At 42.3% G+C, this 26,668-nt stretch overlaps 1 protein-coding gene and 1 pseudogene across 2 annotated transcripts in view; one reads left to right on the top strand and one right to left on the bottom strand.

Annotated features, from left to right (window-relative positions):
- ATP4A (ATPase H+/K+ transporting subunit alpha) overlaps positions 1-26,668 on the bottom strand; it is a 100,169-nt gene that overhangs the window by 68,598 nt on the left and 4,903 nt on the right. The gene's annotated exons all lie outside the window — the stretch shown is intronic.
- Positions 11,862-12,689, top strand: LOC132353075 (claudin domain-containing protein 1-like; annotated as a pseudogene).

Here is a 26,668-nt window from a genome sequence, read left to right as displayed (position 1 = left end):
AATAAGCATATAAATTCTCACAAAGATCACCCTGCACTGCTGAAGAACCTGACTCCAACTTGTTAAATGACCCCTCTCAAGGTGCCTGAAGCAACCTAAGACTCCTAGGCTCACATCACTCTTGCACCAACTGGTGTCTTTCCCTTGCTGGGATTGATCAATCATCAGAGAGAATAGGAGGAGCCTGAACTTCTTCAGACCAATCAGCAGCCAAGTGAGTATTGGCTTCCCCCACCCTAGCACACAACCTCCAATCAGTCAATAGGAGTAGAATGATAGAATAGGAGGCGGGGCCTGTCTTATCTCCATGGTAAACCCTGGCAGGTTGGAGTGAGGGACAGGCTGTATGTAACCTTGGTAATGCCAGATCCAGATGCCCTAATGGAGGTGAGGGAGGGATATCTGAAGGAGCAGGGAGAGAATTTATGAGGTGACGGGAGGGAGAAAGAGAGTTAGAGGGGGTAGGGGAATCAAGAGGCAAGGAGAAATATTTAGGGAGAATGGATTTTGGAGAACTGGGAGGTTGTAATTAGTGGAGGGAGAAGGAATTCAAAGGATCACCAAGCTCATTTCAGAGGTAGAGAGAAGGTGTTAGGAGGAACAGGGTGGGTCTTTATAAGGGGACAGAGAGGAGGCTATGAGTGGACAAGGAGAGTGGCTCAAAGAAGGTCTTAGAGGAGGCAAATGAGAGGTTATGGGGGAGGGGAGAAGGGAGGAGTTTATGGGTGAACAATAAGGGTCATAACAGGACCATGACAGATTCATAGGGTCAAACAGAGAGCTATTAAAGACATTAGAAGTTTTATAGGGTGAAAGTGTTTACAGGGACAATGAAGGTTTTACACATGAAAAGATAAAGTGTTGAGTGAGGGTCTTCTTAGTAGGGTGGTTTATAGGAACAAAGAGAAGGTTGCTTGGGGAACATGAGGGTGTTAATAGGAACAAAGTGTGCCAGTGGGTCAGTTGAGGTACAAGGAGGCCAAGTGAGAGTCATCAGAGTCAGTAAGGGATTTTGTAGGGACAATGGAAGGAGCCAAGAGAGACGTACTGTAGAGATCAGCAAGGCGGTTATAGAAGACAGGGAGGAGCTTAGAGGAGACAGGGAAAATGTTACAGAGAACAGAGAGGAGTTATAGGGCATGAAGGGGGGGCCATGGGCTGGGAGTTCTGGGGACAGGGAGGTATTAAAGAGGATAGGGAGATGCTAAGAGGAGAGATGGTGGGAGTTAGAGTGAGCTGGTGAGAGTTTTCAAGGGGGTCAGTGAAGATCTTATACGAGCCAAGGAGAAGTATGTTGAGAGGAGGTCAGAGGGGACATTAGAGTCCAGAAGCCATATTAAGCTATAACCCACTCCCTGCCCCCAGTCATCTGAAATTATGTCTGAGGAGCCCCCCAAAGACCACCACCTGCTGGCGATCTTGGCCTACATGATGTGTTGTCCCTTAGGCACTGCAGCCATGTACTACTCTTTACAGGTGGGAATCTGAATCATGCCAATCCTCTCCCTCCCCTCCCTCTCCATCCTGGCCCTGACCCTGAACAGTATCCATGTTCTCCCTCCTGTGTGTTCAGATCCTACCCTGTGCCCCTACAGACCCATGGCTCACCCCTATTCAATAACCCTTTTAAGTCCAACTACTCCTCCTCCACCTCTCCCGTCCAACTCAGACGAGGAACCACATCAGTAACAATGAAACTGCGTTGGCCGCCGAGACCTCCCAGAAAGCCTTCACATTTGCAGTCTCAGCAATTGTTATGGGATGTATTGGCATACTCTGCATCTTCTTTGTCTTCATCTCGGTTGCAATCCTAGCATTTGTAATTTCTCAGTAACCTCCTCTCCAGCTCATGAAAACAACACCAAATATATATGTGTGACTTACCGTGGCTCTAAGTATTCATTTGACCAAATGGGACACCATCTCCTCATGGTTGGGAGTAAAAAGTGTTGCCAGCCTGACCCAGCACCTTGAGGTGGTTGACGGGGAAAGGAAGTGGTAGTTCAGGCAGCCCACTGGACTAGAGCACAAGACCAACTCTGGACCCTGCCAAGATTGGGCCATGGGAGACAAGGGAGGGCACTCTTTCCCCAGGGCAGCCTCCCCTCCTGCCCACAGGCATGCATTCATGACATAAATCTGTTTATGCCCAACAAGGGACTTGACTGTGCTTCATGACTCGGGGGACATAGCAGTCATCACTACAGATTCAACCACACCCCCTCAGAACCTTTAAACCAGACAGTGACAGTCCAGAGTGGTTTCATCTCTAATGGGGGAAACATAGGGAAATGGGTTGTAAAAGGCCACACCTAACCTGGGGTACTTGGGGTCTACCAGAAAACCAGGTAGTCAAATATCTATCAGTGAACTGGTTAAAATTCGGGTCAAATTGTAAAGAACTTCTATAACAGCTATGGTTGCCTCCTCTCCCCACCAACACCCATGCTTGTGATTTAATCATTATTCAGCAATACTTTTTGAGCACCTATGATGTACCAGACACTGTACTACTAGGGAACTTGCAAGAGCAAGGTAAATAAGACTACTTTCTGATGGAGCTTACATTCTAGTGGGAAGAAAACCATAAACAAATAGACCATTAAATAAACAAGATAATTACAGGGAATGGAAAATGCTATGGAGAAAATAAAACAGGGTAATAAGCTAAAGCATTGACAGTACTGGTCCACCAACTGTTAATGGTCTGCAACAAGATAAGTACAGAAATTGCTAGTAAGTGCTTAGAAACACAGCAATCTGACATTGTTATGACATCCAAGTTTATGATCAAGAGCCTTGTCTTGTTGAACAGGGTATAGACCAAAAGGATCAGTCCATGACAGATTGAAGATATCAAAAACAGATCCTACTCCACAATTGAGCTAGTGGGCAATATACAAATAAAAATTATCAATTTGAGAAATTAATGAAAAATATGAATACTGCCATTTGTAACAACATGAATGCAACTTGAAGGCATTATGCTAAGTGAAATAAGTCAGACAGAGAAAGACAATGTGTGATATCACTTATGTGGAATCTTAAAAAGCCAAACTCATAGAAACAGAAAGTAGAATAGTGTTTTCCAGGAGCTGGGTGGTGGAGAAAATGGAGACAGGTTGGTAAAAGCATACAAATTTTCAGTTCTAAGATGAAAAAGGTCTGAGGGTGTACTATATAACAAGGTGACTATGGTTAACAATACCATATTATATATTAAAATTTGCTGAGAGTAGATCTTAAGCAGTCTCACCAAAGGTAACTATAGAGGTAATAGATGTATTAATTAACTTTTTGTAGTAATAACTCCACAGTGTATATGCATATTAAATCACCATGCTGTACAGTTTAAATATATTACAATTTTGTCAATTATAACTCAAAAAGCAGGGTAAAATTTTTTTAATAAAGCCTTAAACCTAAAGTACCAACTATCATTTTGCTTTCAGTCCATGGGACAGAACTAGTCTCATGGCCTCATCTGAATGCAGGAACCTCCGGGAAATGTAGTCCCAGACTAGGCAGCCAATGGACATCTTTCTAAGATCTTCCCTGAGCTGAGACACTGAAGCCAAAGTGTGAGAGCTGTTCCAAGAACTGTGAGAACAGAGTTCCCACAGAGTGGGAATAACAAGTGGAAAGGTCCATAAGCTGGAATGAGCTTGGCAATTCAAGGGAAAAAAAGGAGGCCAATGTGGCAGTAAGTAATGTCACATATCTCCCACTCTCCAAAATAGGTAGGGTTCTCTCCTCCTCCCGGTAAGAATCCTTGTAGGTGCTTATGAAAAAATCTCAAAGATGTTCCCTATTTCCACCTCTCCTGATGAGGAAACCCAACACTCGTTCTTCACCTTCCATCTGACAAAGATCTGCTCACAGGAATATTTTGCTCATACAGCCACCGTCCTGTAGAACCTCCCAACCCCCTCCATCCCTGTCTCTGTGCTGGATGATGCTGGGAACACATCAGTGACCAAGACAGACCCCACCTCTGCCCTCAGGAAATCCACAGTCCAGAGGGGAAGGCAGACTCACCACAAGACAGGGCTGTGAGTTGTTCTTTCATTTAGCAAACTTTTATTGTGCATCTGTTGTTGTGCCAGGCACAGGGGACATATTACTGAACAAAACTATCTCTCCCACTAGCCCCCTGCTATGCTTCAGCCCTGCCATCATCTGCCCTGGTCCATGCCCTGGTCTCAGCCTCCTCCTCTGACCCAACCTCCACAGAACAACCAGAATGTTCTTCTTCACTTTTTAAAAATTTTTAATTTCTTAATTTATTTAGATAAAGGTTTCAAATCTAAAAACTGTATAGAAAAAGAGTCTAACAGACCCCCATGTACCATCCAGATTTAACAGATGCAAGCATTTTCCTATATTTGCATCAGATCTTTTCTTTTTAGAAATAAAATGTTGTCAGTACAAATGAAGCCCCTGTCCCCTTCTTCTCTATTCCGTTCTTCCCTCCCTCCATCTCTGGAAGAAACCACTGAACTCATGTTGCTGTAAATCAATCCTATGTGTATTTTGCACTTCACTCCATATGTGCAGGTACACTTGATGGTGCAGAGTTGTTGTCTGGGTGCGTAGTAGTCCTTAGTTTCCTCTGACAAATGTTTCCAGCTCTTCACCTTCCGGGACTCATCTTCTGGGTCCCTCAGTTGGTCCACTTGATCTCTCCCTCCATCTGCAAATATATTCTTCACGTGGCTTCTGAGGAAAAGTTCTCCATTCTCCTCCTAACTGCTGGCAGCTCTTTCACAGTCTCTTTTGCAGGTTTGCCCTCATCCTCTGTACCTGGTCACCTTCAGGAGCAGAGGACAACCCAGAACGTAAATACCACTGGACCCAGACACCTCATAACAAGAGGGCCACAGAACTCAGACACCTCCAGACCAGGCCACTGCTGGAGGAAGTCATCAAGAGGATGTGACCACCGGTTTACCCACAAGCTAGACTCGGGCAATCAGAAGCTCCTTACCCCTCCCCTGTCCTGGGAATGTACACTCTGCCCACCGCTGCCACAGTGGGAACCTTTCCAAGGAACGTAGCCTTTAGAGAGTAAGGTGTCGTTGAGACCATCTGGGCTGAATACAAGACTGAACCCAGTTAAGGTCTCTATTTAAACTTTTAAGATGCTGGCAGGCAGGCGCAGAGATCTGCTCATCCTACAGCTGCCCAAGACCAGCCTGGTATGTAAGTTTCCTTGCTTATCAAAACTTACACCTACCAATCTGGAGTGGCCTGCCTCTTTTATCGGTCTATCCTCCATGTATGGGGGGCCAGGTTCAGATTTCACATGGGAAACTCCTGAGGTTGCGACCCAACAGACACCCACAAAAATGGACTAATTCAGGCAACTCTGAACCCTGATAACTGACGAACCCAGAGCTCAGGGACCTCTGGACCTGGCCACCTTCATAAAACAGGAGTCAGCTTGGGAACTTGGGTACCTCCAGACCTGGACACCCTCAAATCATAAGGCCACCCCTAAGTTCACTCTGCTTCAGACATCCACCAACATCCTTGACTCAGCCCTGCACTCTGAAATTCAGAACCTGGAGCCCCAGGAATGCAGAGATAGACCTGGTTGCTGGATATTCTGGGGCAAGTCCAAGAACAAGGTGAGGCCTGGAACTAAAAAGCCACACCCTCAAGAGGTGTGGAGCCAATCAGGATGCTGGGCAGACTGGCCCAGAGGTGGGGTGGGCAGAAGCTTCCCTCTGAGGTGATTTTAAACTTGTGCACAATCGCTAGGCAGTGAGGCTGTTATTTGGGGACAGAAAGACAGGTGCAGTGATGGGGGGACCCTTCGGAGAGACAGGGCATGATGCAGGTGGTACAGATAACGGGCTCTGTTGAGAAGGGAGTATTGGGACAACCGTGGATGGAAGGGGACAGGAAAAAACATGTTATCAGAGCAGACAGGGGATCTAGCAGCATGCAAAGGAGTCTGTTTCATGACAGTGAGGAAGGTTTGGAAGGACACTGGGGGGAAATCAGAACATTTGGGGTTATGGAGGACAGTGAAGTTATCATAATAGTACAAAGGGGTCATATCGGGACAGAGGGACCACGTCAGGAAAGACTGGCTATATCAGGGCAAGTGGGCTGTTAAACTGGCTCACTGAGGGCTGTCATGAGAGGTAAGTGGGCTTTTGTAAGAGAAAGTGCAAACTAGATGGGAGTCAGCCTGGGGTTTTTGGCTTGGTCACTGGGGGTGCTCTGGATGATCTGTGGAGAGCATTCATAGAGGGTATCAGTCCAGAGGTAACTGCAGGTAGCGAAGACTTGTAGGTGCCAAAGAGATGTTATAAATGGTTGGTGTGCGAAATGAAGAGGTTACTGACAATGTTAGGGAGGGTCTGGGGATGTGTTACAGCAGCCCACTTGTCCTCACAGGACAACAGTGAAGGCTCTCACATGGGGTTGGTGAAGTTGTTTCTCGCTGTACATGAGGGTTAGGAGGCTATCACATTTTGTTTAGCAAGTCAGGGATGTTAGTGTGAAGAGTGTGAGAAGGGATCAAGGCAGGCTGTGTGGTCTTGGTGGGCGTACTACAGCAAAGGGAGAGCCTTACAGGAGGTTGTTGTGGGTGACAGGGAAACAGCTCCAGGTGTCATCGAAGGTCAATGGGGAGTACGATGGCTCTCTGTGAGGCTGTTAGTGAGTCAGCTGGGACTTTCTAGGAGCTGAAGAAGAGCTTCATATATGAAATCATTAAGGAATTCCCCAACTTTAATATGTAAGATGCATCTTGTAGGCTTCTCTGGCTAAGACGTTTGGAGGGGTTTTTGTCACTGTCTTCGGAGTTGTCTTGTTTTCCTGTTAGGTGCCTGGATATTTCTGCCTAATTTTACCCTGAAGTTCTTGTAGCAGCTAGAAGGTGTCCAGAAATTGTCCAGGGATAGGTACACCTCTTGTATTAGTTTGCTAGGGCTGCCAGGACAAAATGCCACAGACCAAGAGGTTCAAACAATGGATATTCATTTTCTCACAATTTTGGAAGCTAAAAGTCCAAGATCAAGGTGCCAGCAGGCTTGGTTTCTTCTGAAGCCTGGCTCTATGGCTTGCAGATGGCCACCTTCTAGCTGTGTCCTCACATGGTTGTCCCTCTGTCTGTGTTGTTTGTACCCTAATCTCTTCTTTTAAGGACACCAGTCATATTGCATTAGGGCCCACCCTAATAACTCCATTTTAACTTAAGTATCTCTTTAAAGGCCATACATATATCCAAATACAGTCACAATCAGAGGTACTGGGGGTTAGAGCTCCAACATATGATTCTGAAGGGGAAACGATTCTGCCCATAACACCTCTCTTAAGCCTGGGGACACGCTTCTGGATTTAGAAAGTGGAGGCAGACGTGGTTTCTGCATGGATCTGTATGTGTCTGTTTAGAGAAGGAATGTATCTGCGGCTGCAGGATACTAAGGGGCAGTTTGTGAGTGGAGAGGCTAGAGGATAGGATATTGAAGATTTAGATATAGTATGAGGCAAAGAAATTCATGGAGAGAGGAACCAAAGGGACTAAAACTACAGCCTCAGCCGAGTGGGAAAGCAGCCTCCTGAGCCTTAGCCTCTCTTGCCTAGCCCACAGATGAAGCTACCATAGATCCATAGAACCTCCCCAGACCCTGAGACGGAGCCCAACTGCAGGATGCCGAGATGGTGGCAGAGAAGCCAGCGGCAGACAAGGAGCCACAGGCCCCACCGAGGTTGAAAATACAGGGGCAGCCTCTGGCTGAGGATTACCCAGCCCCCTCTGCCACCTCAGTCATCTTTCCCCCCTGGCATCCTGGCTTGCCTCACCTCTCTCCAAATGCCCAGCACACCCCACCCACTGTGGCCCAGCCTCAGGGCCAACACTAGCTTCTGAGGAGGCCTTGTGTGAGTCAGAAGAGGTACCCATTCCCCTGGGCAAATGAAGCAGCTCCCACCCACTCCCCTGCCAGGTCAGGTCCTGGGCAATGAGTGCAAAACCTGAACAGCTATAGGTGGCAGCCCTGCCCAACCACTGTCACTGTCTGTGTGCTTCTTCCTCCCCAACCCACCCCCCAACGCACAGACCCAGAGAGCCAACCGCCAGGGAGACGTGATCTGAGCCCAGGTCAGCCCTCCCACCACCCTCTGCTTCAATACCTGTTCTACCCTCTGCACTTTCATCACCTTGTTCTTGATAGTTTTCCATTGTGTTTGTGGTCATGGGCCAGGACCATGACGAGCAGACTCATCTTCATCTCAGGCCGTGAGTGGGATAGAGGAAGAGGGGGAAAAAATGAAATGCTTGCTCCCTTTTAGGACACTTCCAGGAAGTTCTACACACACACACACACTCACACACCTATTCTGCTCCCATCACATTGTCCAGAGTTTAATCACATGGACTCCTCTGGCTGGCTCCCAGGGAACCTGGAAAATGCAGTCTTTACTCCAGGTGGCCAAGTACCTGGATAAAATGAGAATTTCAGGATTGGGGACCAACTATGTGTGCCACCTTAATTCTAGTCTGGAGGAACAAATATACCTGTGATAGTTTTTGTTAGGAAGACTGAACATCAGGAATGAAAAGTAAAAGAAAAATAATTAAAATGGCAGTTGAAGAATGTGCTTTGCTATGAATCTGACCAACTTTCAATCCATCAATTAAAAGCCAAGACAGAAGTGCACGTGATTACCATGTTGAGTACAAAACCTTGCACTGGCCCAATTTTTTCTGGCCTCAGGTGCTGTGTGTAGAACTGCGTTCCATGACTTGATGTTATGTTAGAGAAGATTTCTCTCTATATACTAAACAAACAAAAAAGCTGAGATGGACAAAATTGTTCTCTCCCCTCTGGCACATTTACAATGTCCATGCGCTTCTCAATGTGTCTAATTACAACTGGAATTGCTCTTATCTGTGTCGCTTGAGAGTTACTCAGGTTTAAAGTCAGCTGCACTGTTCTTACAATGTATCTGGAATTGGGACTTACCTGGCGGTCCAGTGGTTAAGGCTTCACACTTCCACTACAGGGCGCGCAGGTTTAATCCCTGGTCAGGAAACTAAGATCCCACATGCCACGTGGCACAGCCAAAATGTAATAAAAATTTTAAAAATATTTTAAACTGTATCTGGAATATTGAGTCAGTCTCTGTTTTTTAAATACAGGATGGATCACTTACAATCTGGGGTCATGGAAATTCAGATCTGTAAACACAAAGTGTAATTTCCAGGCATTTATTTTTTAATTTTTAAAATTTTTTATTTTGTATTGGAGTATAGTTGATTCACAATGTTGTGTTAGTTTCAGGGATACAGCAAAGTGATTTAGTTATACATGTTCATATATCTATTCTTTTTCAGATTCTTTTCCCACATAGGTTATTACAGAGTGTTGAGTATGGTTCCCTGTGCTATACAGTAGATCCCTGCTGATGATCTATTTTACATATAGTAGTGTGCATATGCCATTTAGATTTTTTAAACCCTAAAGAAAAAAGTTTAGTCTTACCTTTAATATCTTTTTACTTCCAGAGTTTACTGTTGCTCTTTTACTAACTTAATCTTTCAGAGCTTTACAAGGTATAATTGACAACATGATATTTAAAATACAATGTGATGAGTTTTGACATATGTATACACCCATGAAACCATTACCACAATCAAGACAATGAACATATCTGTCACCTCCAAATTATTTCTCCTGCCACTTTGTCATTCCTCCCTCCCACCTCTCCCCAGGTAACCACTGATCTGTTTTTTGTCACTATAGATTAGTCTGCATTTTTTAGAATTTTATGTAACTGGAATCATAGAGTATGTGCCCTCCTTTTCTCTGGTTTCTTTCAGTCAGCATAATTATTTTGAGATTCATCAATGCTGTTCCATTATCAACAGTTCACCTTTTATTGCTGACTACTCCATTATATGAATATGCCACAGTCTGTTTATCCGTTAACCTGTTCATGGACAATTGGATGCTTTCCAATTTTTGCCTATTACAAATAAAGCTGCTATGAGCATTCAAATACAAGTCTTTGTATGGGTATATGCTTTCATTCCTTATAGATAAATACCTCACAGTGGGATGGCTAGATCATATGGTAGATGCATGTTTAGCTTTTAAGAAACTGACAAAGTGTTTTTCCAAAGTGATTATACTATTTTACATTCCTATAAGCCATGTAAGAGAGTTCCAACTGCCCCATATCTTTCCCATGATATGGTTAGTCTTTTTTATTTTAGCCATTCTACTAGGTGTGTAATGGTGTCTCCCTGTGATTTTAATATGCATTTTCCTACTGACAAATATTGAGTATCTTTCCGAGTACTTATTTACCATCAATACATCTATTTGGTGAAGTGGTTGTTCAAATCTTTTGCCCATTTTTATTAGATTGTTTCTTTTCTATTATTGAGTTTTGAGAGTTCATGATATATTCTGGAATCAAGTCCTTTACCAGATTTTCCAGCCTGTCTCTTGTCTTTTAATTCTCTTAACAGTGTCTTTTGAAGACCAGAAGTTTTAACTTTGATGATGGCCATTTTCTTTTCTTTTTTTTTTTTTTAACAGATCATGTTTTTATTGTCGAATCTAAGAAATCCTTGCCTAACCCATGGTTTCTCTTACAACCTCTCTTTTATAGTTGTAGTTTACATTTAGGTCGAGGATCCATGTTGAGTTCATTTTTATTGAATGCAAAGTATGCATCTAAGTTTATTCTTCTGCATACAGATATCCACTTATTCCTGGGACATTTATTGAAAACACAGGCCTTCTCCACTGAATTGCCTCTGCACATTTTTAAAAATTCAAATGCTCATATATGTTAAGATCTATTTCTGGACTAAAAATAGGTTGCACCCTTCCATTAATGTATTTCTCTATCTTGAGATTAATACCACACTTCCTTGATTTCTGTGCCTTATAACAGGAATTGAAGTCAAAAAGTGGAGTTCTCCCACTCTGTTCCTCTTTTTCAAAGTCGTTTTGGCTATTCTAGTTCTTTTTTATTTACATCTGAATTTGTGAATAATCTTGTAAATTTCTTTTAAAAAAATTTTTTAAAGGCCTGTGGATATTTTCATTGGAATTGCATTGATTCTATAGATAAATTTGAAGAGAACTGACATCTTAGCAATATTTTATGTCTTCTTATCAGTGAGCAGGGTATATCTCCCCATTTACATAGGTCTTCTTTTAAATCTCTCAGCAATGTTTTGTAGTTTTCAATGTACAGATATTGCATAACTTTGTCATATTTAGCTCAAATTATTTAATATTTTTGACACTATTGTAAATGGCATTTGAAAAATTGTGGTAAAATACACATAACACAAAATTTACCACCTTACAAATTTTAAATGTACAGTTCAGTGGTGTTAAGTACATTTCACATTGATGTTCAACCAATCTCCAGAACAGTTTTCATCTTGTGAAAGTGAAACTCTATACCTATTAAACACAACTCCCATTCTCTCCTTGCCACCAGCCCCTGGCAACCACCATTTTACTTTGGGTCTCTATGAATTTGACTACTCTAGATTCCTTAAGTGTAAATAAGTGTAAATCATACAGTGTTTGTCTTTTCGTAACTAGCTTACTTCACTTAGCATAATGTCCTTAGGGTCTATCCATGCTGTAGCATTTATCAGAATTCCCTACCCTTTTAAAGCTGAATAATATATATATATATATATATCACTTTTTTTAGCCATTCATCCATTAATAGACACTTGGGTTACTATCATCTTTTGGTATTGTGAATAATGCTGTTATGAACATGGGTATGCAAATTCTTTTGAAAACATAGGTGTTTTCGATGGAGGAGGTGGGCTCTGCTGGGAACTGCATCAGAGGGGTTGCAGGGAGAGTAGGGTGCTGTGGTTTGAGCTTGAGGGTGAAGCTGGCAGAGCAGGAGGATGGGCGAGCAGTCTGAATGCCAGTATGGATAACCATTTTGCTACAGCATTTGTAATTGCTTGTGTGCTCATTTCTACCGTCTACATGGCAGTCTCAATTGGCACAGACTTCTGGTATGAGTATCAAAGTTTAGTTCAAGAAAATTCCAGCGATTTGAACAAAAGCATCTGGAACGACTTTGCTAGTGATGAGGCAGATGAAAAGACATAATGATGCAATTTTCTGATATAATGGCACAGTGGGATTGTGGAGATGGTGCATCACTATACCCCAAAACACATACTGGTATAGCCCACCAGAAAGGACAGAGTCATTTGATATGGTCACAAAATGCATGAGTTTCACGCTAAATGAGCAGTTCCTGTAGAAATTTGTTGATCCTGGAAAGCACAATAGTGGGATTGATCTGCTTCGGACCTGTCTTTGGCGTTGCCAGTTCCTTTTACCTTTTGTTAGTCTAGGTTTGATGTGCTTTGGGGCTTTGATTGGACTTTGTGCTTGTATCTGCCAAAGCCTGTATCCCACCATTGCCACAGGCATGCTCCATCTCCTTGCAGGTTTGTGTACACTGGGCTCAGTGAGTTGTTACGTTGCTGGAATTGAACTACTCCACCAGAAATCAGAGCTGCCTGAGATGTGTCTGGCGAATTCAGATGGTCCTTCTGCCTGGCTTGCGTCTCAGCTCCCTTACAGTTCATGGCTTCTGCTCTCTTCATCTGGGCCGCTCATACCGACCGGAAAGAGTACACCTTCATGAAGGCATATCATGTGGCATGAGTGGAAGCTGCCTGCTTTACAATTGCCATTTTTATGATTTTTTTCATATTAATATTTTCCCTTATCTCCCCCCCCAATTGTTTTTAACCTTTTTTGGGTGAATTTACCATTTTATCCTGAAAATCCATTTTATTTATTCACGCAGATGGTTTTTTCTTAATACCACTAAAATTTATATGGAACCTGAGTGAGTCTATCTTTCAGACAAACTAATCTAGGTTCAGAGTCCAGACAGAAAAAAAACGGGTAGACTCTTGGCACAAATTTGTGAAAGAAAATTGGTAGTAGGAGGTTGACCCAAAGCAAGTTCTGCTGATGTCTGTTAGACTTTTCAGTAAAGTAACTGTATCAGTTTAATGGGAAACTCTAGTTTCTTTGGGAAACCTCTTATCATTGTCAAAACTTATATTCACTTGCTGTTGCAGATAGCCAGTCAGCCAGAGGTATTAGTGCTATTTTCAAGGACTTAGGCTATTTATAATAAAATAAGGAAATTATCAGGGCTTCCCTGGTGGTCCAGTGGGTAAGACTCTGTGCTCCCAATGCAGGGGGACCAGGTTCAATCCCTGGTTGGGGAACTAGATCCTGAATGCATGCCACAACTAGTAAGAGTCTGCATACCACAACTAAGAAGTCCACATGCCACAATTAAAGATCCCACATACCACAAGTAAGACTCAGCACAACCTAAATAAATAAATTTTTTTAAAAAAGGAAATCATCTAAGCTCTTTTCCCCTAAATATTGGCATATAGCTTCATCTGAGGTGACATATCACAGTTGTTTATCTATACTGTGTCTGTTTACAAGAAAGGAAGTGTTTATGTGGAATTTTAACTTTGTAGCTGCAAGAATTCCAGTTCAGCCAGACAAGAGGATGAACCTTATTTTACTTATTTTTTTTTAACTCTCCTTAATGTGTCAGTAGGATTTTCAGTATCACCAAACCATTTGGGATTTTTGTTCCTTCCCTCCTCATACACCAGGTTTATTAAAAGAGTGCTTTCTTTTTAACACTACATTGGGGTCACAGAGTAAAATTCTCCAACTGCCATCTGTTTATTTCAGCTAAGTACCATAGAGAAGTATCCACCATAATGACCCTCTGGAGTTAGGAAAACTACCACAAGACCTAAAGCTTTGGCTGGTCATTAACTTCCAACTATGGTCTTTAAGTCTTGTAGTGAAATGATGTGCCTTTCCTTGCCTAGCCACTTCCTGGTGTGTATCAACATTATTTAATGTCTTCTAATTCAGTCATCTTTTTATAAATATGTCTATAAACATTGAACTTTAAAAAATCTTATTTAGAAAAAAAAAAAAAAAAATCTTATCTAGGGCTGCCCTGGTGGCGCAGTGGTTAAGAATCCGCCTACCAATGCAGGAGACACGGGTTCGAGCCCTGGTCCGGGAAGATCCCACATGCCGCGGAGAAACTAAGCCCCTGCGCCACAACTACTAAGCCTGCACTCTAGAGCCCGCAAGCCACAACTACTGAGCCTGCGTGCCACAACTACTGACGCCCATGTGCCTAGAGCCCGTGCTACGCAACAAGAGAAGCCACAGCAATAAGCCCGCGCACCACAACTAAGAGTAACCCCCACTCACCGCAACTAGAGAAAAGCCTGCGTGCAACAACAAAGACCCAATGCAGCCAAAAATAAATAAAATAAAATTAATTAATTTTTAAAATCTTATTTATTTATTCCATTACTGTAGTACTTGGCAGATTTTTTTTAAAAATCTAACTTAGTAATTTCTTACAAAATCCTAAATCTGTCTTTTTTAAAAAATAAAAAATGAGAAGAGAGTCAAAAAAAAAAAAAACCATGGGTGTTTTCAATTCTTTTGGATATATAACCAGAAGTGAAATTGTTGGATCATATGGTAATTCAATTTTCAATTTTTTATTTTTGAGGAACTGCCATACTGTTTTCCAGAGCAACTGCGCCATTTTGCATTCCCTACCAACAGTGCGCAGGGGTTCCAATTTCTGCACTACCTTGTCTTCACTTGTTATTTTCTGGGGGCTTTAGATAGTAGTCATCCTGATGGGTGTGAGGTGATATTTCATTGTGGTTTTGATTTTGCATTAGGGAATGATATGATGATGTTGAGCACATTTTCATATGTTTATTGGCCTTTTGCATATCTTCTTGAAAGAAATATCTAGTCCTTTGCCCATTTTTTAATCAGATTATTTTGTTTTTATGAGTAGTAGAGTTTTTATATATTCTGGATATTAGCCCCTTATCAGATATATGATTGGCAACCATTTTCTCCCATTCCATCATAGGTTGCCTTTTCACAGAAGTTTTTAATTTTGATGTAGTCAAAATTAAATGCATAGAAGTTTTTAATTTTGATGTAGTCCATTTTATGTATTTTTACTTTTGTTGCCTATGCTTTTGTTGTCACATCCAAAAAATCATTGCCAAATCCAATGCCATGAAGCTTTTCCCAATGCTTCCCTCTATGAATTTTATGGTTTTAGATCTCATTTTTAGGCCTTTGATCCAGTTTGAGTTAATTTTGGTGTATGGTGTAAGGTAAGAATCCAACTTTATTCTTCTGCATGTGGATATCCAGTTTTCCCAGCACCATTTGTTGAAAAGACTCTTCTCAGTTTTATTGTACTTTGCTCTTCTTTTTCCAGATACTCAAGGTGGAAGCTGACATCATTAATTTGAGACGGTTTGCTATGGATTGAATGTTTGTGTCTTTCCAAAATTCACATGTTTGAAGCATAATCCCCGATGTAATGGTACTTAGATGTAGAGCCTCTGGGAAGTGCTTAGGTCATGAGGGCAGGTACAAACTATTGGGTGTAAGATGGGCTCAAGGATGTATTGTACAACACAGGGAATATACCCAATATTTTGTAATAACTGTAAATGGAAAGTAACCTTTAAAATTGTTTTAAAATCTATTTTAAATTTTTAGAAAGACAGACCATATCCTTGATCATAAAACTAACTTTAACAAATTCAAAGAATTTAAATCATATAAAGCAAATCATACAAAATCATATTATCTGACTCTGGTAGGCAGAACTCTAATGTGCCCACCACCCAACCACAAAAAAATCCTGCCCCTGGTGTACAATCCTATATAATCTCTGAGATTATGAATATGATGGGATATCACTCCTGGGATTATATGGTACAGTTGACCTTAAGAAAGGAAGATTATCTGGGTGGGCTTAACCTAAACACATGATGAGGCATTTAAACGTGGGTCTAGGGACTTCCCTGGTGGTCCAGTGGGTAAGGCTCTGCGCTCCCAATGCAGGGGCCCGGGTTTGATCCCTGGTTGGGGAACTAGATCCCACATGCATGCCACAACTAAGACTTCACATGCCGTAACTAAAAGATCCCACATGCTGCAACAAAGATCCTGTGTACTGCAACTAAGACCCGGTGCAGCCAAAAATAAATAAATAAATATTTTTAAAAAGTAAACATAGGTCTAGAGGTCAGAGACAGAAGAAGTCAGACACAAAGTATGAGAGTGATTTTGAGGGAGATTCTCTGTCCACGGCTTTGAAGATGCACAGGACCACAGGGCAAGGAATGCAGGTGTACTCTAGAAACTGAGAATAGATCCTGGCAGCTAGCCAGCAAGGAAAAGAGAATGGCCTCAGTCCCCAAACCACATGGAATTGAATTCTGCCACATGAGCTTGTAAGAGTATCCAGAGCTCCAGATGAGAACACATTTCAGCAAACACACTGATTTCAGCCTTGTGAGAACCTGAGCAGGGAACTCGGGCACACCGTTCCTGGATTTCTCACCCTCGGAACTGTGAACCAATATATGGCTGTTGTTTTAAGCCACTAAGTGTATGTTTATTTGTCACACAGGAATAGAAAACTAATGTGCTGACCATAATAAAAGTAATTTAGAAATAAATAACAAAAAGATAACAGGAAAATCTCCAAACATTTGGGAAATAAATCATGCAAGTCAAGATAATTCATGAAACAAGGGAAATTAGAAAATGTTTTTAACTGATCAAAAATGAAGTATAGAACATATCAAAATATATGGATGCAGCTAAAGCACTGCTTAGAAGGAAACATACCACCTCAGATGCTTATATTAGAAAATAAGACATGTCTCAGATTAACAATCAAATATATAATGTAAATCTATTAAACATTCAGAAGAAAACAGGAGAAAATATTTCTGACACCGGGTTAGGCAAAGAGTTCTTAAACATAATACCAAGAGCACGTCCCTAAAAGAAAAAAAAAATTATACTCTAACAATATTAAAAACTTTTGCTCTGCCAATGACAGAAAATAAAAAGATAAAGACCCAAACATAGTAATTGCAGATCACATATCTGACTAAGGGCTTGTATCAGGTACACATAAATAACCCTCAAAACTAAACTGCAGTAAAAATAACTCCCAGAATTGATCAATCACCTGAGATATTAGGAAAGACCCTCACTGCATTAGACCAATCAGTTCGTATTGGCTTCCCCACCCCAACATGCAACTTCCAATCAGCCAATAGGAGAAGATACAGGATAAGAGGCGGGGCCTGCGTGGTCACCATGGCAATCCCTGGCGGGTTGGAGCGAGGGAGAGGCTCCATGTAGCCAGATCCAGATGCCCTAATGGGGGTGTTTGAGGGGGCAGCGAGGGAATTTACGGGGGGACAGGGTGGGAGGAAGAGAGCTAGCATGGGTTGAGGGGAATGAGGGGACAAAGAGTGTTTCATAAGGGGATGACAGGGTGTTAAGTATTTAAAGGGAGCACGGGTCTAGGAGAACAGGAAGGCTGCTGTCATAAGTGTACAGGGAGTTCGCAGGGTCATGAAGCTGATTTCAGGGGTAGAGAGAAGGTGTTAGGAGGAACAGGGCGGGTCTTTATTAGGGGACAGAGAAGAGGCTATCAGTGGACAAGGAGAGGACTTGGAGTTCATAGTTGTTCAAAGAAGGTCTTAGAGGAGACAAGTGAGAGATTATGGGGGTGGGGAGGAGTTTATGGGTGAACAATAAGGGTCATAGCAGAACCATGAAAGATTCATAGGGACAAAGTGAGGAATATTATAAATGGGACAAGAAGAGAGCCACTAAGGTCATTAGAAATTTTTATAAGTTGAGAATTTTACACAGGCACAATGAAGGTTTTACACATGAAAAGTTAGAGTGTTAAAGTGTTGAGTGAGGGACTTCTTAGTAGGGTGGTTAATAGGGACAAAGAGAAGGTTGCTCGGGGGATGATGAGGGTTTTATAGGAACAAAGTGCTATAGTGAATCAGCTGAGTTTTCAGGGAGGCCAAGTGAGAGTCATCAGAGTCAGTAAACGATTCTGTGGGAACAGTGGAAGGGGCCAAGTGAGACGTGCTTAGGGATCTGAAAGGCAGTTATAGAAGACGGGGAGGAGTTTACAGGAGACGGGGAAAGGGTTGCAAAGAACTGAGAGGGATTATAGGGCATAGGGGCAGAGTGGGGGCCAGGAGTTCTAGAGGACAGAGAGGTATTAAAGGGAATAGGGAGAGGTTAGAGGGAATGTGGTGGGAGTCTGTGAGCGTTTTAAAGGTGTCAGTGAAGATTTTACAGGAGCCAAGGAAGGTGAAAGGGAAGAGGTCAGAGGGGATGTTAGAATCCAGAAGCCATACTGAGCCATAACCCACTTCCTACTCCCAGGAGTTTGAAATTTCACGTGCCAAGCCCCCCAAAGACCATATGTGCCTGTCCATTTTGGCCTTCATCCTGTGTTTTCCCATAGGCATTGTAGCACTGATCTTCTCTATCCAGGTAGGAGTCTGAGTCATGCCAATCCTTACCCACCCTCACTCTCCATCCTGCCCCTAATGCTGACTCAAATTCTTCCTTGTTTCCCGCCTATGGGTTTAGGTCTCCACCCTGTGTTCGTACAGTCCTATGGCTCACCACCACCCCACTCTGTACAATAACCTTTTTAAGCCCATCTATTCCTGTTCTGCCTCTCCCCTCAAATCAGACAAGGCACAGCAACAAATGGAATGATCGAGCCATGGCAGCCGAGACCTCCCACCAAGTCTTCTACATTGCAGTCCTGGGGATTGTTATGGGAAGTATCATCATACTCATCTTGTTGCTTTTCTGCATGACGGACTTACTTTCTCGGTAACCTCCTCTCCAGCTCATGAAAAACAGCAAATATATCCAAAACTGTTACTTACCTTGGTTCTAAGTATCCATTTGGGCCAAATAAGACACCTGTCCCTCAATGTCTGGTGTGCCAAGTGTTACCAGCCCGAGCCAGCACCTTGAGGTGGTTGATGGGGGAAGGAAGTGGTAGCTCAGGAAAGCCATGGACCAGAGCTCAAGACCAACCCTGGGACCCTGTCAAGATGTGGACCATGGGAGACAGGGTAGGGCAATGATTCCCCAGGGCAGTCTCCCCTCTGCCTACATTCACGTATTCATGCCATAAATCTATTTATGTTGACCAGGGCCTTGAATGTGCTGCCTGACTCAGGGGACATAGCAGTCACCACTTAAGTACCACTCCTACCCCCTGAGAACTTATAAACCAGGGTGAAAGACAGACATATCACCAGGCGATGACAGAATAGAGTGGTCCGATCTCTAATGGGGGAAACCTAGGGAGGTAGGTTGTAAGAGGCCAGACGCAATCTGGGGTATTACGGTCTACCAGAAAACTAGGGAGTCAGCAACCGTCAGTGAACTAGTTAGAATTTGGAATTTTGATTGTAGAGAGCTTCTGTAATAGGTATGGCTTGCCTCCTCTCCCCTCTACCCACCAAGTTCGAGATTTATTCATCATTCAACAAATACTTTCTGAGCACTTATGATGTGCCAGGCAGTGTACTAGGAACTAGAATCGCAACAGAGCAACATAAATAAGATCCCTTTCTCATAGAGCTTACATCTAGTAAGCTTCCCCACACTCTAGTGGGGAAGAAAACCATAAACAAATAGACCTCTAAATAAATAATTACAGGGAATGGTGAATGTTATGAAGAAAAATAAAACAGGGTAATAAGCTACAGCAGTGCCAGTACTGGTCTACCACTAATAATAGTCTGCAACAAGATAAGGGCAGAAATTGCCAGTACGTGCTTTAAAACTTATAGCAATTTGACATTGTTATGACATTCAAGTATTTGAAATAGACTTATCTTGTTGAACAGGGTATAGACCAAAAGGATCAGTCCATGACAGATTGGGAGATATCAAAAAACAGGTCCTACTACACAACCACAAATAGTTTGAGATGCACTGGGCTAGAGAGCAAAAGTCTAGAAGGTATATTGTTTAGGGTCATGCTAGCAGCTGTAACAAATAAACCCTACCATTTAGTAGTTCACAAAATAGAAGTTTATTTCTCACTCACAGAACCTGCCAATGTGGGCAAGGGATCCAGGCTCCTCCCACGTGGTGATTCCATCTCTTAAGGACTCAGAATTCTTTGAGTCCAGGCAGAAGATGAGAATGGAAAACCCTCACATGTTTCTTAAAAGCCCTGACTTGAAAGTGAACCCTTGGGACTTCCCTGGTGGTCCAGTGGTGAAGAATCCGCCTTCCAGTGCAAGGGACGCAGGTTCGATCCCCGGCTGGGGAACTAATATCCCACATGCCTCAGGGCAACTAAGCCCTCAGGCCACAACTACTGAGCTTGCGTGCCTCAGTGAGGGAGCCCGCGTGCCACAAACTACAGAGCCTATGTGCCCTGGACCCTGCGTGCCACAACTACAGAGCCCATGCGCCCTGGAGCCCGTGCACCACAACTAGAGAGAAGCCTGCGCACCTCAACCAAGGCCCCGCGTGCCGCAACTATGACCTGAGCCACAACTAAGACCCAATGCAGCCCAAAAAATAAAAAAAGAAAGTGAACGCTTGTGCACTGTTGGTGGAATGTAAATTTGTAGAGCCACTATGGAAAACAGGATGCAAGCTCCTCAAAAATTTAAAAATAGAACTACCATAGGATTCAGCAATCTCACTTCTGGGTGTATATCCAAAGGAAATAAAATTACTGTCTAAAAGAGATATCTGGACTCCCACATTCAATGCAGCATTATTCATAACAGCCAAGATATGGAAACGTCCTAAGTGTCCATCAACAGACTAAAGGATACAGAGGATTTGGTATCTATGTACAAAGGAATATTAAGCTATGAGAAATATGAAATCCTGCCATTTGCAACAATATGAATGAAACTTGATGGCATTATGCTAAGTGAAATAAGGCTGAGAAAAACAAATACTGTATGATATCACTTATATGTGGAATCTAAAACAGCCAAACTCATAAGAACAGAAAGTAGAATGGTGGTTGCCAGGGACTGGGGGTGGGGGAAATAGGGACAGGCTGGTAAAAGGGTAAAAACTTTCAGTTATAAGATGAATAAGATCTGAGGATCTAGTGTATAACATGGTGACTATGATTAACGATACTGTATTGTACACTTAAAATTTGCTAAGAGAGTAGATCTGAAGCATTCTCACCAAAAACAAAGACAAAAACAAAGGTGAAGTGATGTTATTTAACTTGATTGTGGTAATAACTTCACAATGATACATATATCAAATCACCATGTTGTACACTTTAAAATACATTACAATTTTTTGTCAATTGTACCTCAATAAAGCAGGGTAAAAAAAAATTTTTTTTTAAATCAAGTTTTGGCCCTAAACTACCAACTATCACGTTTGCTCTCAGTCCACTGGACAGAACTAATCTCATGGCCTCAACTGAACACAGGGGCCTCTGGGAAATGTAGTCCTGGACTGGGCAGCCAATGGACATCTTTCTAAGATCTTCCTTGAGCTGAAGCCAAAGTGTGAGAGCTGTTCCAAGAACTGTGAGAACAGAGTTCCCACAGAGTGGGAATAGCAAGTGGAAAGGTCCATAAGCTGGAATGAGCTTGGCAATTCAAGGAACAAAAAGGAGGCCAATGTGACAGTAAGTAATGTCACACATCTCCCACTCTCCAAAATAGGTGGGGTTCTCTCTTTCTCCTGGTAAGAATCCTCGTAGGTGCTTATGAAAGTCTCAGAGATGTCCCCCATTTCTACCTCTCCTGAAGAGGAAACTCAACACCGGTTCTCACAGATCTGCTCACAGGAATATTTTACAGACATACAGCTGCCCACCTGTAGGACCTCCCAACCCCCTCCATGCCTGGCTCTGTGTTGGGTGATGCTGGACACACACCAGTGACCAAGACAGACCCCGTCCCTGCCCTCAGGAAATCCACAGTCCAGTGGGAAAGGCCAACTCACCACCAGACAGGCCTGTGAGTTGTTCTTTCATTTATTCTTTCATTCAGCAAGTTTTTATTGTGCATCTATTGTTGTGCCAGGCACAGGGGACATATTACTGAACAAAACAAAACAAAAAATCCAACCTCATGGATCTCACATGCTGGTGGGGTGTGAAAGGTAATAGACATAGTAAGTAGTAAAACATTGAGAGTCCTGTGGGAAGAAGTAAAGCAGAGTAAGGATGACTGGAAGTACTGAAGATGAGTGAGAGGCTGTAGTTTTAAATAGGGAGGCAGGTAATGCTGACTTTTGATCTAAGTCTTGTAGGACTTAAGTGAGGAAACTAGGCACAGATATCTAGGTGAAGAGTGTCCCAGGCAGACGGAACTGCTAGTTCAAAGGCCTGGAGGGAGGAGCACGTCTGATATTTCTGAGATATAGTAAGGAGGACACTGTAGCCGAAGTGCAGTGAGCAAGGCAGGGAATGGTTGGAGATGAAATCAGGGAGATAATGGAAAGTAAGACAGAAGAGAGCTTACTTTACTCCGAGTGACAAGAACAGACTTTGAACAGATGAGTGACATGAGCTGACTCAGGTGTTACTGGCTCTCTATGACTCCGGAGGGGAGCAGACTGTAGGAGAAAAGTTACAGCAGGGAGACTACTGTGGAAGTCCAGATGGAAGGTGATGGAATATCAGGCCAGAGTAGGGGAAGTGGAAAAGGAAAAGTCTTGATGAATTTTAAAGGTACAGTAACAGGAATTACTGAAGCATAATATGAGCATAAGAGGAAAAGAGGGATTTTTGGCCTCAGGAGCTGGAAGGACAGAGCTGCCCTTGTCTGAGCTGGAGAAGGAGGTGAGAAACAAGCCTGGGAGGTATAGTGTAGCAGCCATTATAAGTTTGAGGAATCATATTCTGGCTCAGAGATTGGTTCAGCAGTGGGCATGTGAGCCAATAAGACTTAAATAAATGGTTTACAGAGCTTATGGAAGCAGCCTATCTCTTCCATGTTAGTCTCTAAAACCACATCTTTCTCTCTCACCTCACAAGGGCAGGGGAAACCATTCTACAACCACATGAAAGAGCCTGGGGCTGCCAGGATGAAGGAGGAGCCAAGGAAGAAGCAAGTACTAGGAAGTGGAGCAGGAAACTGGGTCCTCCTCATCAGGACCATCATCATCATCATATCCACTGAGCAGTCAACTGTGTCAATCACGGTTCAAGGAGGTTATGCATATTATCTTATTTAAACCCCATGACAACACTGAAAAGTAGGTATTATTATTGTACCCAATTCATAAATGAGGAAACTGAGGCCAGGAAGACTGAGAGACTTGCCCAAGATCTCCCAGTCTGTAGGTGGCGGAGTCAGGATTCAAACCCAGTCAGTCACACTGCAGAGCCTTTGCTTATAATAACTGCCTTCCAGTGTTTGAGCTACTGGATCACACCTCACCTAAATCAGTATGAACCAATACACACTTTAAAATCATGTGAACCAAGATATTTCTTGTTTGGGGGCACTACTACTTTGAGTTTTCAGACATTTGTCATCAAAAAGAGGCTTACATGTGACAGTCCGGAGGAGGTTATCCAACCAGCCAGGGGGCCGGGCTTAGAGAAGTCTAGCCTGGGAGGGCACATCTAAGTTAAAATCTAAGGACGAAGGGGAGGGGTCCAAGATGGCAGCATAGAAAGACTCTGAACCCACCTCCTCCCTTGGACACACCAAATCTACACCTACATACAGAGAAATTCCTCCTAAAGAAGACCTGAGGGCTGATTGAATAGCTTCTGCACATAGAGGGACCACATAGAAATGTATAGGAAAGACAGAGAACCCCATGGGTTCTCTGGGAACCCATAGGAACCCCACCCCTGACATGGTAACCTGCAGTAGAGAGGGATATGACTGAAGGGCCTGAGTGCAGACTCACCCATCCTGGGACACAGGGGAAAAACAACAACAAACAAACAGCAGTTTAAAGGGCACTTAGACTATGCAGGAAGAAATCCAACTACTAACCTTAGAGTACCTGCCAAATGGGTGGGGAACTGCTGGAACTCTCTCCAGCAGGATTGAAGGTGCCAGCAAGTGCCACTGTTTGATCCCCCAGCCTGTGCCTGCTCCAGCTCCAGCTGTCCTGCCAAGGCTCCTACAGCATGGCGCACCCCAAGACTGCCCAGCCCACATGTGCTCCAGCTCCAGCTGTCCACCAAGGAGGCCCTGGCACAACATGCTCCAGTGTTTCCTCTGGCCCACGCTAGCCTCCAGCTAACTGCCAAGGACGCCAGCACAGAGTGCCCTGAGACTAACCCCAGCCCATGCCCACTTCTCCTCCAGCAAGCCTGCCAAAGCCGCCCGGCACAGGCAGGCAACATGGGGGATGCTCCTTCACAGGGCTGTTCCTTCCAGACTGAGAGAGGTAGCTGGTTCATCTAATTCATAGAAACAAACATAGAAAGTCAAACAAAATGAGGAGACAGAGGGATATGTTCTCCAAAAAAGAACAAGATAAAATCCCAGGGGAAAAAACCCTAATTAAATGGAGATAACTAATTTATCCAATAAAGACTTAAAAGCAATGGTCATAACAATGCTTACTGAACTCAGGAGAAGAATGGATGAACTCAGTGTGAACTTCAACAAAGAGTTAGAAAATGTAAGAAAGAACCAATCAGAGCTGAAAGATACAATAACTGAAATAAAAAATACACTAGAGTGAATCAGTAGCAGATCAGATGATACAGAACAGATAAGTGATCTGGAAGACAGAATAGTGGAAATCACCCAATCATATCAGCAAAAAGAAAAAAAAATTTTTTTAATGAGGAGGTTTTACGGGACCTCTGGGACAATATCAAACTTATTAACATTCACATTATGGGGGTCCCAGAAGGATGAGAGAGAGAGAAAGGGATGGAAAACTAATATGAAGAAATAAGAGCCAAAATTGATCTTAACCTGCGGAAGGAAACAGACATCCAAGTCCAGGAATCATAGTCCCAAACAAGATGAACCCAAAGAGATCCACACCAAGACATATTATAATTAAAATGGCAAAAGTTAAAGACAAAGAGAGACTCAAAGTAAAAAAAAAAAAAATCCCAGTTAAAATCACCTCAAAAAATAGAATAAAATACCTAAGAATAAACTTAACCAAGGAGGTGAAAGACCCATACTCTGAAAACTATAAAACACTGATGAAACTGAAGATGATTCAAAGAAATAGAAAGATATTCCATGCTCTTGGATTGGAAGAATTAATATTAAAATAGCCATACTACCCAAAGCAATCTACAGATTTAATGCAATCTGTATCAAAAAACCTATGATTTTTTTCACAGAAATAAAACAAATAATCTTAAACTTTACATGCAACCACGAAAGATCCCAAGTTGCCAAAGCAATCCCAAGAAAAAAGAACAGAGCTGGCAGTGTAACCCTCCCAGACTTCAGACTATATTACAAAGCTACAGTAATCAAAACAGCAAAGTATTGGCATTAAAAAAAATAGACACATAGATCAATGGAACAGAATAGAGAGCCCAGAAATAAACCCACACACCTATGGTCAATTAATACAATATACAATGGAAAAAAGACAGTCTCTTCAACAAGCAGTCCTGGGAAAGCTGGATAGCCACATGTAAAACAATGAGATTAGAACATTCCCTCACAACATATACAAAAATAAATTCAAAATGGTTTAAAGAACTAAATGTAAGACCTGAGACCATAAAACTCCTAGAAGAGAACATAGGTGGAACACTCTTTGACATAAATCATAACAATATTTTCTTGGATCAGTCTCCTAATGCAAAAGAAATAAAAGCAAAAATAAACAAATGGACCTAATTAAACCTAAAAACTTTTGCACAGCAAAGGAAACCATCAAGAAAACAAAAATACAAGCTATGGAATGGGAGGAAATATTTGGAAATGATGAACTGACAAGGTGTTAATATCCAAAATATACAAACAGCTCATACAACTCAATATCAAAAAACAAACAAACAAACAAAAAGGCACAAAACCCAAACAATCCAACCAAAGAGTAGGCAGAAGACCTAAATAGACATTTTTCCAAAGGAGACATACGGATGGCTAACAGGCACATGAAAAGATGCTCAGCATCACTAATTATTAGAGAAATGCAAATCAAAACCATAGTGAGGGATCACCTCACATCTGTATGAAAGGCTATCATCAGAAAGTCTACAAATAACAAATGCTGGAGAGGATATGGAGAAAAGGGAACCCTCATACACTGTTGGTGGAAATGTAAATTAGTGCAGCCACTATGGAGAACAGCATGGAGGTTCCTTAAAAAACTAAAAATAGAAATACCATATGATCCAGAAATCTGTTGCATTTCTATATACTAATAATGAACTATCAAAAAGAGAAATGAAGAAAAAATTCCTATTTACAAAGGCATCAAAAAGTATAAAATACCTAGGAATAAATTTAACCAAGGAGGTAAAAAAAAAACTGTACTCTAAAAACTGTAAGACACTGAGGAAAGAAATTGAAGATGACACAAATAAAAGGAAAGATATACCATGCTCATGGATTGGAAGAATCAACATCATTAAAATGTCCTTACTACCCAAAGCAATCTACATGTTCAATGCAATCTCTATCAAATGCCAATGGCATTTTTCACATAACTAGAAAAAATAATCCTAAAATTTGAATAAAACCACCAAAGACCCCAAATAGCCAGTCTTGAGAAAGAAG

Source organism: Balaenoptera ricei, chromosome 19 (genome assembly GCF_028023285.1).
Source record: "Balaenoptera ricei isolate mBalRic1 chromosome 19, mBalRic1.hap2, whole genome shotgun sequence".
Lineage (NCBI taxonomy): Eukaryota > Metazoa > Chordata > Mammalia > Artiodactyla > Balaenopteridae > Balaenoptera > Balaenoptera ricei.
The sequence above is the reverse complement of the archived record's forward strand: the minus strand, read 5'-3'. Positions and strand labels throughout refer to the sequence as shown.